The 17,599-nt window shown below is 40.7% G+C and overlaps 1 protein-coding gene across 2 annotated transcripts in view; it reads left to right on the top strand.

Moving 5' to 3' along the window:
• Window positions 1-11,244: 11,244 nt before the first annotated feature.
• The window catches only part of LOC136831461 (uncharacterized), a 174,069-nt gene continuing 167,714 nt past the window's right edge, over window positions 11,245-17,599 (top strand). The window contains exon 1 of one of the 2 annotated variants that reach the window (XM_067091951.1): window positions 11,245-11,841. The gene's annotated coding sequence lies outside the window, so the exon portion shown is untranslated. Of the gene's footprint in view, window positions 11,842-13,300; window positions 13,395-17,599 lie in introns of those variants that run through there. The other variant, XM_067091952.1, reaches the window with a different exon arrangement.

Consider the following 17,599-nt stretch of genomic DNA (forward strand, 5'->3'; position numbering starts at 1 on the left):
CTCTTATTATTGCTATTCGACTGACTGTTAACAAACACAAATTGCTCTCACTCAGTGTACAGGTCATGGCAATCGAAGGTTGGGCACTTCGTTGCCGTCCGCACGCTGCTATGTACACCTGTGCCCAGGTAAATAAATCAGTCAGTGCCCACTTCTGTCTCTTTGACCCCACACTATCAAAATAAGCAGTTCTAAGTGTTTTAGAAGGGTTCTTAGTATTCACGTGTTTTAGCTATTCGTGGGGGATGTGGTACTATGCTCGGGTGTCAAAGAAGGGACATAGGGGTTCTGAGGAGGGTCTCTCACCTGCAGAGAGAGCACCTTGTTAAACTGATTCATCAGTACAACAACCTTGGGGAAGAGACCTTGGCTGCCGAGAGGTTGTTCCTTGAGTCTTGAAGCACTGGTCGGACCCTGCAAGGAATCCTTACCATCAGTCGAGCTGCCATGGTCGAAGCTTACTGAATTCTCTCGTCTCTGGTAGGGAGAACTCACTTCGAGCCAGCTGCTTGTTCAAGCCACTTCCGCCACCTCTCCCTCATCAGAAGAAATTCTACAAGCTCTCGGAGAAGTCAGTTCCTACAGCACAGGTTGACCCCGACTTAGTTCGTCTCATTCTGGGTCTGTTGTTGGAGCAGCTCCATGCAGAAGGCATCTCCCTCTCTCATCAGGAGTCAGCAACCCTGGAAGCAACTGCCATAGCAGCATTTCAAGCAGTCTCTTGGATGGACCATTGGTCCACCACAGTAGCCAAGATTATCACTTCCTCTTCGTCGCTCAACAACGAGGAAGTGGCTGACCTTAACAGACAGTTCCTATCTGGAGGTAGGACCATCACCTACATAGCCCACCAGACAGCTAACCTGTGGGCAAACTTGGCACTTAAGAGGAGAGACACAGTTCTCTACTTAGTTTCTAAGTTTGTTGATCCTGAGTTGATCTTGACCTTGAGGAACGGACCATTGCAGGGTTCCACTTCTCTCTTTAACAGGGAGCAAGTGGACACTGCGGTGGATCGTCGAAGAGCGGATGACAATGACCATCTCATCCACAGTGCAGTGGCAAAGACCTCCAGGCCTTCTCATGCCACTGCACCCCAACCCTTTGGTCAGGCTGCCCCTTCCTGTACTGGTCCTAGGAAACCCAGAATCCTAAGGTTCCTCACAGGAATATCCAGATTTCTTCTGCCCCCATCAGGAAGGTTGCAAACTAGCATCCCTTTCGGTCCTTTGCCTAGCCAGGTAGAGGAGCTAGGGAGAAGAAGAAGGGAGGAGTACGTTAAGGGCAGTGTTCCCCTCCACATGTTGCCACTGGTGGGGTGGTGCCTGTCGAGCCATTGGGCAACATGGCAGTGACATAGAGTGGAGACCTGGGTAGTGACTGTCCTTCAGGTGGCTATTTACTTCCCTCAACAACCTTCTGGTTCATCTACAAATATACATTCCCAGCTCGCTGAAGGACCTCATTCTACAGAACGAGATGAAGACAATGCTGAAGAAGGGTGCTGTGGAAGTCGTGAATGATTGGTCTCTGGGCTTTTACAGCAAGATCTTTCTTGTAGAGAAAGCATCAGGGGGATGGAGACTGATTATAGACCTATCTGCCCTGAACCGATTTATTTGCCAGACTCGGTTCAAGATGGAAACAACACAGTGTCAGTGCTCGCGGCCATCAGGGAGTCTGACTTCATGCTTATGGTGGACCTGCAAGATGCATATTTCCAGATACCCATCCATCAGTCCTGCAAGTACCTCTGCTTTATTCTCAACAGGACAGTGTACCAATTCAGGGCACTTTGTTTTGGGCTATCAACTGCTCCCCAGGTGTTCACGAGTGTTTGCCCTTACATCGGCTTGGGCCCATTCACACAGGATATGTCTTCTGAGGTATCTTGACGATTGGCTTGTCCTGGCAAACTCTCGTTCGAGGTTGCTCCAGGACAGAAATCGCCTCCTTGATTTTTTCACAGCCTAGGCATGGCGATAAATCTCAAGAAGTCAGACCTCATACCCAAGCAGAGTATAAAGTATCTGGACATGCTGATAGATACAGCGGTAGTGAGAGTCTTTCTCTGAGACTCCTGGATCAGCAGCTTCAAGGAGGCAGCGCAATCATTCCTGTCCTGACAGGAACAACCAGCTCAGATGTGGCGAATCTTTCTCAGTCACCTGTCGTCTCTGGAGAAGCTGGCCCTTAATGGGCGACTACACCTTCGTTCCCTCTGGTGGATAATGAAGGAGTTCTGGTCTCAAGCTAGGGACCAGTTGTCCCTTCCCATTCCTCCCTTGAGAGAAGTGAGACAGGATTTAGCCTGGTGGCTAGAAGACAGGAACCTTGTAATAGGAGTTCAACTTCATACCCTCCCTCCTGAGATGCTTCTGTTTTCAGACTCTTCAAGGGAGGGATGGGCAGCCACACACCTGGAGGAGTTACTAACCTCAGGTGTGTGTAACCAGAATGACAAGCACTTCCACATCAACATCCTGGAGCTCAAGGCAGCCTTTCTGGCTCTCCAAGAATTCCAGGATCAAGTGATGGGGCACTCTGTGGTACACATGAGCTACAGTACTATGGTAGTGCCATATGTCAACAAGCAAGGGGGACTAGTGTCTCTTCAGCTTCACCAGTTGACAGTGCAGGTGCATGGCACATTCACTGGAGTTGTCAGCCAGATACATTCCACATAAAAGGAATGCAGTGGCAGACAAACTCAGCCGTCAGAGTCAAGTGATAGGGGCAGAATGGTCCATACACCCAGATGTTGTGGAGAGATTGTTCAACCTTTGGGGGCGACCAGTGGTAGACCTTTTCGCAACCCGGCACAACAGGAAGTTGCCGGTGTTTTGCTCTGGCATCCCGGGCCCTTGGGCTATAGAGGAGGATGCTTTTTAGCACCCTTGAGACAATCTCGACATGTATGCTTTTCCTCCGTTCTGTCTTATTTGTGAGGCAATCAACAGGGTAATGATCACCACGAATCTCAGAATGACCCTGGTGGCTCCCAAATGGCCACATGCTGAGTGGTACTTGGATTTACTAGCTCTACCAAGACAGACCAAGAAAGGGGTGTCCATGAGCACACAATCTCTTTTTGGTTTCGTGAGACTATCAAGCGGGCATACTCAACGTCAAATGAAGAGGATTCGAATACATTCTGGCCCAGAGCTCACGAAATCAGGGGCATTGCTCTGTTCTTTTTATGCAGGAATAACTAATCAGTGCATCGGTTTGGTTGCATTAGATGCAGCTCACCTCCTTTTACCTGAGGGACATTGCCCATAGGTCCTTGGACACCTTTTCCTTGGGTCCTGTGGTGGCTGCTCAACAAGTTGTGTAGTTCATCCAGTTCCCCTAGCAGGACAGGTAGCATCTGGTTTAAGATGTATGTTCGCAGAAGTGAGAGTGAGTGTGTGTAACTGGCCTCCCTCCTTTCCCTTTCTCGTACCTTTCCTCTTACAGCAGGCAGAGGATAGGTTGTCAAACCATCATGTGCTGGATGGGCACAGATGCAGGTGAGTGATCAGCCATTCTATTTTTCCATTGTTATGGTCTAATAGAAACAAGTCCTGCCCTCTCTCTAGCAAGGGGAGAGAAAGATTGGCAATAAAACTAACCCGTTGCTTATCTTAGCTTTATTGTCTCCGACAAAGTGTTCTCCCAATACTTTTTTGTAGTAATGTTGTTTTCACACCTATTACTTTGAAAAGCCTGGAAGTCTGACAGTTGAGCACATGTTTGTTCCCCTGATCAGAGGCATGGGACTGCTCTCTTTGCTCGAAATTACACGACCAGGAAAAAGTCCTACGTGAGGCAAACCTCCAGTTGGTTAGGAAGTCTACTCAGATCCTCCCGCCAAACAGTAAGTCTTCCTATGTAAAGGCAATGGTTTGTATTCGTGTAGGAATAAATGACAAATTTTAGAAGTAATAATTTGTATTTTCCCTAACTTACAAACCTGAGGTCTTTAGATACATTGCTCACCTCTAGCCACCCCTCATTCTGATACTTGGCTATAAGGCAAGTGGTTGCGCAACTCAGGGAAGGGTCGAACAATCACTGAATCTCACTTGAAATCTCATGTGAACGGAATCTCCCTGGTTTCCAACCAGACAAGCAACGCTGAATCTCAAAAATGACTGAACCCAAGGCGCTGAATGAACACTGAAGACACATCTGCACGATACAGCAAACGTTGGTATGTTACGAATTATCTTCATATATACTTGAGATATATGTAAGGGGTAATAGTAAAAGTAAATACATATTAATTAATTTGTACTAGTATATAAAAAATAATGATAGATAAAACCATGAGTAACAGCAGAAAGGATGGAAATGATATAATAGTATTAATTACAATAATCATCATTATCAGTATTATGATTATTATTACCTCTTTTTACTGTCGAAATATGTACAGTAAACATTTTTTACCAAACATATGTAAATTATCTTTATGGCATTTATCCTTTAAAGAAATTTATTTCTCTTTCTCTGTACTTTCCCTACTTTGAAATATATTGAATGAATGCTCCTCTTCTCCGACACACTGAAGATCCCCTCTCTCTCTCTCTCTCTCTCTCCTCTCTCTCTCTCTTCCTCATTCTGTCTGTCTGTCTGTGCTGCGTTTCGAAACTTTCGTCTGTGGCATTTGTCTTGAGGGAACTGAATGTCATCGTCTGACGAGGATCGTCTCTGAGTCTCTGGCGAGATGAGGAGGTTATTTGTTTACTGTACAGAATTTTCGTCATATCTCGGAAACTGCTATTTAAGTGACACTGGGGAGTATGGTTTACAGCAATTTTAGTTTAAAGGAGAAAGAGTTAGCGATTTCAAATTGGATCTAAAGCACTGTAGAAAAAAAAAACTCAAGACATTTATTGAGACAAGCCATTGTAATTAAGTACCGGGACCAGTTTTGCTTCTGGTACATTGATAAAAAATTACAACAGTTAATGCAAGTGAAGTTCACGGGAACAAACAACACTCATGGAAGTGAAGCCAAGCAACAGAAAACCAATTTTGTATTGCATTTGGAGTTAGGAAAACCGTTCTAGAATAATGTTAAGGTGTTCAAGGATGTCATTTCAAGGACATCGGCCTTATTACAAATAAAAATATACCAGTTTAATTTTGCAGGTTTAATTACAACACGCCTTCTTCACAATCGATTTAATCTATGTGCAAAGCGACCATGATCTACGCTTGGCCAGCTGGTCCTTCTCTGCGAGGAGACGCTTCGTTTCTCAAATGGATCAGAAGATTAAACTTCTTGAACCTTCGTTATATCCATAGAGCGGCTATTGTAAGACCACATACAGGAGCAACCGATGGATGTCTTCGATACCTTTAGAAGAACTTATTCATTTTTGGGGGGAGGCCAAGGAAGCTGTGCGTAGGCTAGCAACAATGCAAGTAGGTATAATTGTAGTATTCTTGTGGTATTTTACGCATGTAAATTGCTTTTGTAATGTATAAACATAAAATTTATGCATTTCTGTACCTTACTGCATATATAATTAGTAGTAGACGCAACATACTAACAACGAGAGAGGAAGTCTCAAAATGTGCTCGTTCGTTTGTTTGTAGAGGGCGGCGATTGCTTAAAAAAAAAATATCGTTCATTTTAAGGCGATGGCAACGCTTTCGGACACATCTCAATATGTTTTGAACTTGGGCAGACGTTAACTCGCTTCTCTGAACACCTGGCTGCAAAAAAGCCAGCGGTTTCTCCTTATAGGGAGGAAGGTTTGAGACTTTATCATTATATACATCTCCTTGTCGTTTTCTGGTGTAAAGGCCATATGATATGACCACGGAGGACAATGTGTGATCTTGATTCAAGCCAAGAATAAATAGGGTATGGCGTTAACAGACACACGCTTGTAATATTACGAAAGTGGCGCGTGAGAGACTGAATGTATCGTGGCGGAATCTAAAGAGTTCGTTCATTTTACGTGGAGAGCGCGGTTTAGAGAAGTCCTCAAACCGAAGGTGCATTAAGGTCTTAAAGGTGGGAGGGTTCCGTCGGCCATAATCCCGGATATATTTTCCTTTTCGGCTTTTTTTTTCCAGGTGGTCAGTAGAAAACAAATAGGAGCCTTGGAAGAATTATGATCCCAGGTCAATCTGAGCCACGCGGGGAGGGCTTTAATAGATTATAAGTGTTTTCTTCCTTCAAAAATACATTTATCCTTAAGACCCACATGTCTTCTGTATAGAATTGCTTCTCCCTCTTTAATTGTGTGTGTATATATATATATATATATATATATATATATATATATATATATATATATATATATATATATATATATATATATATATATATATATATATATATATATATATAGTACACATGTACATGTATGTATATATATATATATATATATATATATATATATATATATATATATATATATATATATATAAAACTGCCCATTGACTCAGTATTGGAATACCTTAAAGATGAATTGCTTAAACTTTATTTTCAGTGAGGAATATTCTAAACAATCGTTTGGTATAGCAATGGAAAACCTACTTTCGCCTGTTCTTTCAAATTTATGTATGGAATTTTTCCAACGCCTGTACATCCCAAGATTTTCCATTTTCCTGTAACATGGTACTGTTCAGGGGCGTCATTTAGTGGGGGCTGGGGGCAACTGCCCCCAAGACTCAAGTTCCTCCCCCAAGCCTCAACTTGCCCCCCTCACCCAACCAAGCCCCAAGAAGTAACAGCAGCTGGTTTTCCATTATTCCTACCGAAATTCAAATGTGTCATCACATTAAGTTATATCTATCTCTATCTATCTATCTATCTATTTTATGCGCTTCAAAAAGCACATAAAATAACTCAAAATTAAAAAACCCCCAGGTGATTAGGCTCCCTTCGCTCGCCAAACCGCCTTTGCCCCCCCCCCCCCTTCAAACATCTGAAATGACGCCCCTGGTACTGTTATGTCGATGATAATTTTCAGCCATCATACCCAAGGATTTGGATGTAAATAACATATTGGCTCAAACTCGAGGGAACCTTTTAATTGTAAATGTAGTATTCAATTATAAGAAAAGACAACTAATTTGACATGTGCACAGCATTATTCAGAGCATCATATAAATATAAACATTTCATGTAATATTACGAAGTAATGAAACAATTTCCAGGAACTTTTTGGAATCCATGATTCAGTTGACATGGCAGAAGTACTGAATATAAGCCAAGGATTATTTTCTTTTGACTCTGTAATAAAACATATGCCCCAGAAGGATCTGAAAAGACAAAATAAATATGATTACCAATAGGTAGCTGTTAATCCATTGGCATTCGTGTGACCTCCCAAACCATTTGTATTCCCTTAGGACTTATACCCGCTGTATATAAATTGCATACGCCCTTGCCAAGGTTTTTATTTTCTTTTGATCCTGTAATAAAACGTATGTTCCAGAAGGCTTTGAAAGACAAAATAAAGAGGTTTACCAATAGGTAAAATTCGATGTTAGTCAGTTGACAGTTGTGTGACCTCCCCAACCATTTTGTATTCCCTTAGAACTTATACTCACTATAATACACTTTTCCTTCGTGCTGTAAATATGCATGTATATATATATATATATATATATATATATATATATATATATATATATATATATATATATATATATATATATAATAAAATGTTTGATTAATTCATCATTAATTCATTATCATTCATGACATAATTTCTTTTACTCATGTTTCATTTTAGCGTCGAATGGCCTTTATAGGTCCTAACGCAAGGAATATGCCTTAAATCCCATAATCAATCCATCCATATCTTAAGGAAAGGATTTTCGGCTTACACGATTAGGATTCCATTGGCGTCATTAAAAAGCCATAAAAGTCGTATCAAACAAACCTTGTTTATATTTGGCATTTCATCTCTCCGAGTATAAAGGAGCGTTTCTGCTAAGTACAAAAAGTCAATCGACATCACTCGTAATGGCAACTTCTACAAAGCGTTTTCTCCCCGCTCCAACCAGGGAAATCGTGGATAACGTTCACAAACATTTTACTAAAGAAAAGAAAAACGATGCCCCTTTGATCGATGTGGCGAAAGTTTGTGATGGAACGAGTGAGGCAACAACAGTTCCTAAGAGGACCATTAACAGAATTAGTAAGGAAGGAAATGATTCCGAAACTGAATTTAGACACCGTATGTTCAGAGATTAGAAGAGAAGTCGTCCGCGACCAGTGACCGATATGGATGATTTTAACAAGTGTGCGTTGCGTCAAATTGTGATCAGATTCTGTGCTAGAAAAGAGCTACCGAATGTTGCTACAGTTTTGAAACAAGCCCGCAAAGACGTTGAATTTATGGGTTGTCGCGAATCCCTTAGAAAAATCCTGCATGAAATCGGATTTTATTTTGGAAGAGTGAATGGCAGAAAATGTCTACTGGAGAGAAGTGATGTGCCGGCTGCAAGGACGAAGTTTTTATGTGTAATGAGGAAAATACAAGAAAACAAAAATCAGCCTATCATATACCTGGACGAGACTTGGTTAAATCAGAACTATACTGTTACGGAGTGCTGGACAACTAAAGACAGGAAAAAAGCAATAGGGCTTAACCCCCCTACTGGCAAAGGGGCTAGACTGATAGTGGCGCATGCCGGTAGTAAAGAAGGTTTTGTGCCGAAAGCAGAATTAATTTTCAAGGCAACCAACGATGGTGATTACCATAATCAAATGAACAGCGAAGTGCTTGAAGAGTGGTTTAAATCCCAGCTGTTACCTAACATCCCGCCCTCATCTGTTATCAAAATGGATAACGCATCTTACCACTTGGTAACCATCAATAAAGCACCAACGATTTCGGATAGAAAACAGGTAATAAAGAAGTGGCTGATCAATAAAGCAGAAAAATCCAACTGATGATTTACGAAAATGTGAGCTTCTGGAAATGGTCAAGTTGCATTCTTCTCGGACAGGAAAGGATTACGTTATAGACCTTGAACTGGCCCGTGAACATGGTCACCCGATCGTCAGGCCACCTACCTTACCACTGCCAGTACAACCCTATTGAATTAATATGTGGGCAGGTTAAAAATTATGTTGCCAAGAGAAATTATTTCAAAATGGCCAACTTGAAGCCCTTACTGCAAGAGGCTTTACAAGTGACAAAAGAAAATTGGAGCAATGCTGTAAAGCAGGTTCAAAATGCACACATAGAAGATTCTGAAACGAGACGATGCCGCAGAACACTTATTCGAGTCCTTCATTACTAATATAGCTTCCTCGGATGACGATGATGATGATGATGATGATGATGATGATGATGATGATGATGGCGATGAGGAGGAAGAGGAGGCGATGAGATGTAAATTTTGTTTTTTCTACAAAATGCACCTATAAATTTTTTTTTTCATAGATTGTATTTACTGTACATACTTAATATGCACATATAAAAATTCTTTCCATAGATTGTATTTACTGTACATACTGAGTCCATTTTCCCTTTATAATAAAATACGTATTTGTTCATATTCTGCACATTCTTACCGTTTCTTATTATGGCATGAAAATACAAAAAATGTAAAATATGAAAATTTACAAAGAATTGAAATAATTGCATAGTTTACTTCAAAATTGTCGATATAACAAATTTTAAGGTAACTGACACCTTCAAAGTTATGACACTGAAGAATGAGATATTTCTTAGAGAGAGAGAGAAAACTGGCTTATCATGAGGGAAGAGAAATGTACTGAAAACTTTATAAATGATTGCAAATAATTCCAGCACAAAGAAAGGAAATAACTAAGAGTTAAAAGGTTAAGATTTAGATATCAACCCCTCTCCGACAAGAACAAGATTAATTTTTTTTTTCGTCTGACACGCTAAATCAGTCAATCCGCGGGTAATAAGCTGGTCAGATTGTTCGCTCGTATCCCCACTGAGCGGTCTTGAAGGTGTGACGTCCGAAATTTTTTATGTTGATGCGATGCATTGGACGGAGACCTTCTCTCACGCGCCACTTTCGTTTGGCTCGACTTTAGCGCACCTAAATCCTAATCCCTATATATGGCGGTAAACGCCTACGTCTTCTAATTAACTGCAATAGTGGAGAATCACTTTTGGAACTGACGTTAATGATTATTTTTTTCTGTGTGGTGTTCAACATCTGGGAAACCTTGCCGCAAGTCGTCAGGTTGGGTAATCCTCGCTCTTATGGTCTAAGGCTTGGTACGTGGGTAACTGACCAGGTTGGATCTTTTTTCTAAGTGGGGATCGTAGGCGGGGTTAAGTCAGGGCAGAGGAGGTATCAAGGGTCAGGTGCAGCGGGTCAGGGTGGTCAACTAGTGTACATAACCTCAGCAAGCATCATAAGGCGTGCATCTCGCGTGCAAGCATAGAAGTGAACAAAAGAAATCAACTATATATATTGCGCTGATTGTGCAGGTTCTTACAGGAGATAGTATAATGGCATTCACGGTTCCCGCAAACAAAAGGTGAGAAATTAAAGGTTCTTTAAACGCAATCGTAAATGGAACTCGACGGGATTAAAAAAACCTAAGATGAGCGAGAACCTTTCCGCTCAGAGTTAAGAGGTGTGTGCGTACGTTTGTTCATCATTATGCAATGCACGTACGCAAAGAGGGCGTGGAATGAGGGAGGGAGTGAGGGTGGGTGATGAGGGAGGGAGGTAGTAATGCACACGTGCGGGGGTGGGGAACTCCAATGAGTGGCAGCGCGTGAGTTCGAAGCGGGAGAGCTCACGCGCGTGCGCGTGTTTACTGTAGCGTGCGGCAGGCAAGATGCCCTTTGCCTCCCTTGCCTTGCCTGTCTGTCTCAAGTTCTGAGGATGTCCGCCTCTGGGAAGGGCAGAAACGATTCCCAGCCCATTTGGATGTGACAACGCCTTTCAGCCGTATAATAAAGTTAATATATTCGTGTCCTATGGCAATGTGCACTCCTCCCATCTTCATAATGAATATAAACACGATTATGGAAGCGAGGGTTCCCTACAAGGCGGGCCCTAGGCTCAATGACTAGCTGTCAGTGGAGAGGGGCACACGCGTCTTTGGTCGAAAAGTGAGTCTACAACGGGCGGGAAACACGTGGTCCTGCCTCATATGTTCGGAAAAATGATTAAAACGCCTGTATGGGCCTATGGTAGGATTGTTCAGCCTTAGCTTTGCCTTAGACGAGTAAAAAGGCTGGTTAACATTGCAGGTGCAGGCTGCTGCCACACGGGTCAGCAGGCTAGTTGTAAAGTGAGACGACCAGTATGCCAAATAAGGGGATGGATTTGTCGAGTATGTGTGGCTGTGTGGTTGGGGTCGAACCAAAATTAGAGGAGCAGCATCGTACAGCGTGTGTGTGTGTGTGGACGCTATAGTGAGTGCTATCTGCGGCGGCCTGTCTCTCTCGCTCTCTCCCTCTCTCTCTTTTCTCTCTCCCTCAGTGGTACTCCCAGTTGTCCCACAGTGGTACGTGTGTGGGTACACCCACACCGCACCCCCACCCTACCCGTTTCACGTTATATTTCGTTAAAACCATTTTGTCGTAATACAATCTGAAAGGAAAACAAAAGTGGGAGAAGTCGACTCGAGCAGAGAGCAAGTGGTGTTGAAATAAGTTCGGTTTATTACGCGTAATTTCAGTCGTAGCAGTGTATTGAATATCGATGCTGATGATCGCATAATTATCATTATATATTATGGTCATTCCTTTGAGAAATGAAGTGGTGTAATGGAGCCGAGATGGTGTAAACATCTCTGTAAAAGCAGCGAATCGCGACGGGCCTCCCTCCTTGTTAGAAATGCTCACAAAATGTAACTGGGAAAGGATTAAATCATCGTAGGTAAGTCATTATTTGCAGGAATTCATAAGTGTCTAATGTTTGTAGTCTCATAATAGTCCTATGTTTGTAGCAGGTGGTTGGAGGTTGTGAACTTCTGAAGTGGGGGCTTGGATCGTTAAGTAGATTCTCACAGTGGTGGGTGGAGAAGGATGATGTTTATTAAAGGCCACTAGAGTGTAATGAGAGTTGAATGGCATTTAATAGTGGCGAAATAGTGATTGGGGGCTTTTTGTGCGCTCCGTGTGGGAATTACGTCACTACACAGACTCCATCCATCCCCCGGGCAAGTCGTCATCCGAGAAACGTTCGTTATGAATGAACGGTTTTCTGCCTGCCTCCTCTTTTCATAATTTTCCTCATCGCCTAAAATGTGCTTTTAATTCGTTTGGGCAGAAAGAGAGTTAAGATCTGTTTTATAAACCATATACCGTGCTTTACCGTAATAACAAGGCGTTGAAAGGCTTGTTCGATCATTGGCCATCGCCGAAAGCGAGAATGATGATTGTTTTAATGTTATTTATGAAGTGATTAGGTTTATTGATATACCCAAGAAAACGACATTTACCTGAAGTGTTCTCAAAACTGTTTCACGATCGACCTCGCGATGTACGATAGTGTTTATTATGACTTTTAAACACGTTCCTTGTATAACGTTTATTGCCATTATTTTTCTTTGTAATTTTGGAGTAATAGACTTCATGCTTGTTTGGAGGTTCCGTGGCCAAACTTCCGTTAATACATGTAGCTAATATACAGAAAAGGTCATGGAACGCTTTGCTGAACATTAAGTCAGAGAGTTAAAGGCTGACTAACCATTCTTTTTAAATTAACCTTTTTAGATAAATACTTGTTATAAACGGAACATTCGGCTACGCAGTTACGATGTAATAATGTCCAGTAGTTATGATGAAGGTGTTGTTTTTAGTTTGTACTGTCTTTGTCTAATTGTTTCATGTGGTCAAAATTTTAGTAGCAATCAAGTGAGCATCAAAATAATGCATCTTTAGCCAAATAACGATGACATGCTCAAAACTTACGTACTGTAACGCGGTGGTTGTGTGCCGTAGAGTTTTTCAGTCTCCACAACCCATTGCTCGCAGTCTTGCAATGAGTGCATTCTCTTCCTTAAACTACGAGTTGTGTAGCTGTGAAATTATTTTTTTAAATTAGATTATACTACGAACTCCCATGACAAAATTTAAAATGTTTGATTAGTAATTACAAAATTATTACAATTATTATCACGCAGCCAGAGAATAAATTTTAAACAGTTCGAAGGAAACACTCAGGACATTGGTTATTAACTAGGGGTGCTTGCACCCCTAGGGGGGGGTGCGAAGCCGGTTCCTAAGGGGTGCGAGATGCCTATGAATAATTAAAGCAAAATATATTTTTATATACTCGTTATTTGTTCTGCAAAAAAAAAAAAATAAATAAATAATAATATTACACATCATATCAACTTTGTATTTTAGCTTTTTTTTTTATTTCAGCAATTCAGGGGGGTGCGAGAAATGACTGCTGATTTGAAAGGGGTGCACACGTTGAAAAAGGTTAGGAACCATTGATTTTGATGGCGATGAAGTAAATGTTTGAGGAGTTGTTATTGAAGCTGGGAATTTCTTATGACAGATTTCATTCTAATAGGCTGAATATTACCTCGTCGAGGCCTTCCACATTCTCTTGTATACGACTGCATTATGATGGAGTACTGATAACTCAGTACGGCTCTCTCTCTCTCTCTCTCTCTCTCTCTCTCTCTCTCTCTCTCTCTCTGCTACGATTCCAACACTAGACCAACAGCCAGGTACTTCCGTGGTGCGTAGACCGACCCGCCTGATAGAGAGAGAGAGAGAGCATCAATTTTTTGTAGGCATAATTGTTTAGAACTTAAATACATTTAGCTCTCTCATGACGCAGCTTAAAATCTTCGAACTGATATTGACACTTACAAATCAGTCCAATATTTCCTTATAAAATAAAGACTACACAGTTCCAAGACAAGACATTATTTTCCAAATATCCACTTTTCTTTAGTCGTATCTTAAAAGAAGTTATAGTATCACTAAACAAGGAACTGACGGCGATCCATTGCGAGCGGCAGTGGGTTACCAGGAGGGTCAGTGGACTGGGTGAATACTTTACTCTTTTTTTCTTTTTAGCCCAGGACTGAAGAAAGAAAGATAAAGTAAAAAAAAAAGTTGTGTTTTTCATCGAGTTTATTTTATAGTACGTGTATTCGTAGATAAAAGTGCAAGGGTGTAACCTTTGTAGGTAGCGATTTCTGGTTCATGGATACTAGTACGAAGATTTTTGTTGCCAGAGCCAAAATGAACAATGAAACATTATATATATATATATATATATATATATATATATATATATATATATATATATATATATATATTAAATAATATAATAGAGGCTTTGTGCGTTGTTGTAGCTGTAGCAGAGGTATCGATGTCTACAATTATTCGTTGTTTTGTATGAACCGTAACTGTTGAAACCTTTCAAATGTAAAGGCCGATGGGGCCGGAAACCTAGTGACCTTTGTGGAGCAGACCAGATGAACGAACAGTATATATGTATATATAAATAATATATATATATATATATATATATATATATATATATATATATATATATATATATATATATATATATATATATATATATATATATATACTGTATGTGTGTGTGTGGGGCGGGGACGGAAGGGGTGAGCAGCTTTCATTTGATGATTAGGCTAAACCATAAAGATGAAAGAGATATTTTCAGGATTTTAAACCAATCGACTTGGAGGACAAAACTGTTATGAATTTAGCGTGAAGATAAAAAAAAATATATCATTCTAATAGTTATTCGCTTCTCAAAGACATTGGTGCTTGGCTGCCGTGCTCCGTCGAGCTGGATTCCAATGCCTGTGTCTCAGTCGTAGGCCTATTGCAGTTATTATATCCGGATTTACCTCCGAGTGCATGACAGGATTTTTATTTTAAAGAGAAGTACCGCCAAGATATATTTAGTTAATTGACTATTTCAAGATCGAATCTCACAATAGTAAGCAAGGAGGCTTGTGACCCATATCAGTAAAAATCTATATTTATAAGTAGCAACTGCTCGTTCTTCTTCTTTATGAACTGACCTTTACTTTAGTTTTCCCCGTAGGGTCTTTGCAGCGTCCCTTCGGCCCCTAGCAGCAACCTCTTTTATTCCTCTTACTGTACCTCCGTTCATATTCTCTTCCTTTCTTCTGACTTTCCACCCTCTCTAACAATGGTTTCAAACTGCAGTTGCGAGAGGTTTTCCTCCTGTTACACCTTTCAGACCTTCTTACTGTCTGTTTCCCTTTCAGCGCTGAATGACCTCATGGGTCCCAGTGCATGGCCTTTGGCCAAAATTCTATATTCTATTCCGTTCTTTACTTTAGTTGTGTGTGAGAGAGAGGTATGACTTTTTTGTGGGGGTGATGTTTTCGTGATGAATGGAAATAGCAGGAAGTCCAACTATTTCTCTTTTGGAGAGCGTTTTCCCGGCCACACCTGCACACCCCTCTGCCCACATCTTTTTCTCCGCTTACATATCTGTTTAAAGGGCTTAATTAACTTGTTAACCACCCCATTACGAATGTAAACGTTCCAGATTAATATTCAATGGCCGCTTGAATGTTTACAATGAAATAAACATTAATTACTGATTAATTACCAAGTCAAAATCAATTTCAACTTTCGGTGATTAATATTCAGTCGAATGTAGCATGTCGGGTACCAGTTAGAGTCTTGTATTCATATATTATTACACGATCCGGCCAGTTTCCATTGTAAGAACAGTCAGTTCAATAGTAAGTCGACACTCACGTAGATGAAACTACCGCTCACTCTCTAAACTAAAAGTAATGGTTACTACTTATATTGACCAGTGAGCAGTAGCAAGAAGCAAGTAGCGATCAGAGATCACCGGCAGTCACATACGCCTAGTTGCAGCTACCAAATCAGGTACGGGTCTTTTGATAAAGCAGGATGGTTTATCAGAATGGTAGTCAGGGTCATGATACATGTTTTCAGTTCTTGAGGCATTGATCTTTAACGTTAATTATACAAGAGACCGATGCTCTGCTGCGCGTACATTGGACCGAGAACCATTACTTTGTTGTGGATTTCCAGTCGCAAGTCATTGCATGATTATAGCCCACCCGAACATGGAAAACTAACAACAATCAGCAATAGCTAAAACACGTCTAGGCTTGGGTAGTTAATGGTTGTTACTTTCCACTTGTGAGTGTTGGCAATGACTGAGATCGGTTTGTTATTACAGAGCCATGGTCGAATGCTTAGGAATAAGTACTGAAGACAGCTTAATATCCCAAGAAAATACATATGTGTTAAATGCAGACGTTTAACTAAATGTCATTGAAAAATAACCAATAAGTGTTCGCAGGATCTTGAAGACTTGTCCAGAGATCAGTAACCTGTAAATAGTTCAGAGGTAGACAAAGCTGTTCAGAGAAAAAAATGAACAAACCGCAGAGACTGGATAAAGGCGTTGAACCAGATGCTGCTGCTTGCAGTATCTTGAAGGCTGCTGCCCACTTACGGAAACATAAATGGAGACCAGTAGCCACTAGTTAGGTTAAAGCTAAACTCTACACTATACTTAGAGAGGAACAGGCAGCAGCGGTTGCTTAAAGGCACTGAACCAAGAGACACTTGTTGGAATTACATGAAATCTCACTAATTGGTGTTGTTGAACTGAGACTAGACAGCTGCTTACTTTCAGACATTAATCCAAGGAGGAACGTACGTACATCAACGGTTGCTAACTGTACAGAGAGGACAAGCTCCATTTGCAACTAAGTGGCAAGTTGCAAGTATAAGATGGTTATCGACTTTTTACCATTTTAGCAAACGCAAGTTCTCGTAGGTACTGAGTAATGGGTCAGTGTCCATATGAAACTGTAGGTGTTAGACATATATATATATATATATATATATATATATATATATATATATATATACATACATATATATACATATGTGTGTGTGTGTCTGTGTGTGTTTATTTATGTGTGTGGTCAGTGATCGTTTATATAAACATGACATGTTTTAGTAAAACTTTTACCTTCCCTAAAACGGATGACATTGGAAAACCTTAAAACATTTGTCACTGCCCCATATACGAGTATCTAAATACTGCTAAAATTAGGACTGAAATTGTGCGTACGGTACGATATACTTAATACGTACGTTGACAAAGTTACGAGCAGACACGCTCGTAAATGAAACCACTCTTGCGGAAGAATTGCAACAGAACGCAACTATATTGGAGCCTTTCAGAGTTTTCCGCGTAAGCTTTCGACTGAGTACATTAAGTTATGAGTCATAATATTCCACATTCTCTCTCTCTCTCTCTCTCTATCTCTCTCTCTCTCTCTGACGTTAGAGTGTTTTATCTCAGCTCTTTTCATCTTTGTGGCTGTTGAATTCGAATTTGTTCGGTTATCATTTTTATTATTATCGTAATAATGGTTATGAAACGTTGATTATACAAAGCTGATGATGCTCATGAAGGTGTAAATCATTTGTAACAATAGCATAACAGTAATAGTTGATGTAGTAGTAAAACAATAGTAATAATGCATCCACTCAACCTAGTGAGTTAGTAAATATATACCAGTTGGCTTAATAGTGTTACTGTAAGTGAGTAAAACTCCTGAACCTTGTTTCTGCCATGACAGTTCTACAGAGAGAGAGAGAGAGAG

This window comes from Macrobrachium rosenbergii, chromosome 48 (genome assembly GCF_040412425.1).
Source record: "Macrobrachium rosenbergii isolate ZJJX-2024 chromosome 48, ASM4041242v1, whole genome shotgun sequence".
In the NCBI taxonomy this organism is placed as follows: Eukaryota; Metazoa; Arthropoda; class Malacostraca; order Decapoda; family Palaemonidae; genus Macrobrachium; species Macrobrachium rosenbergii.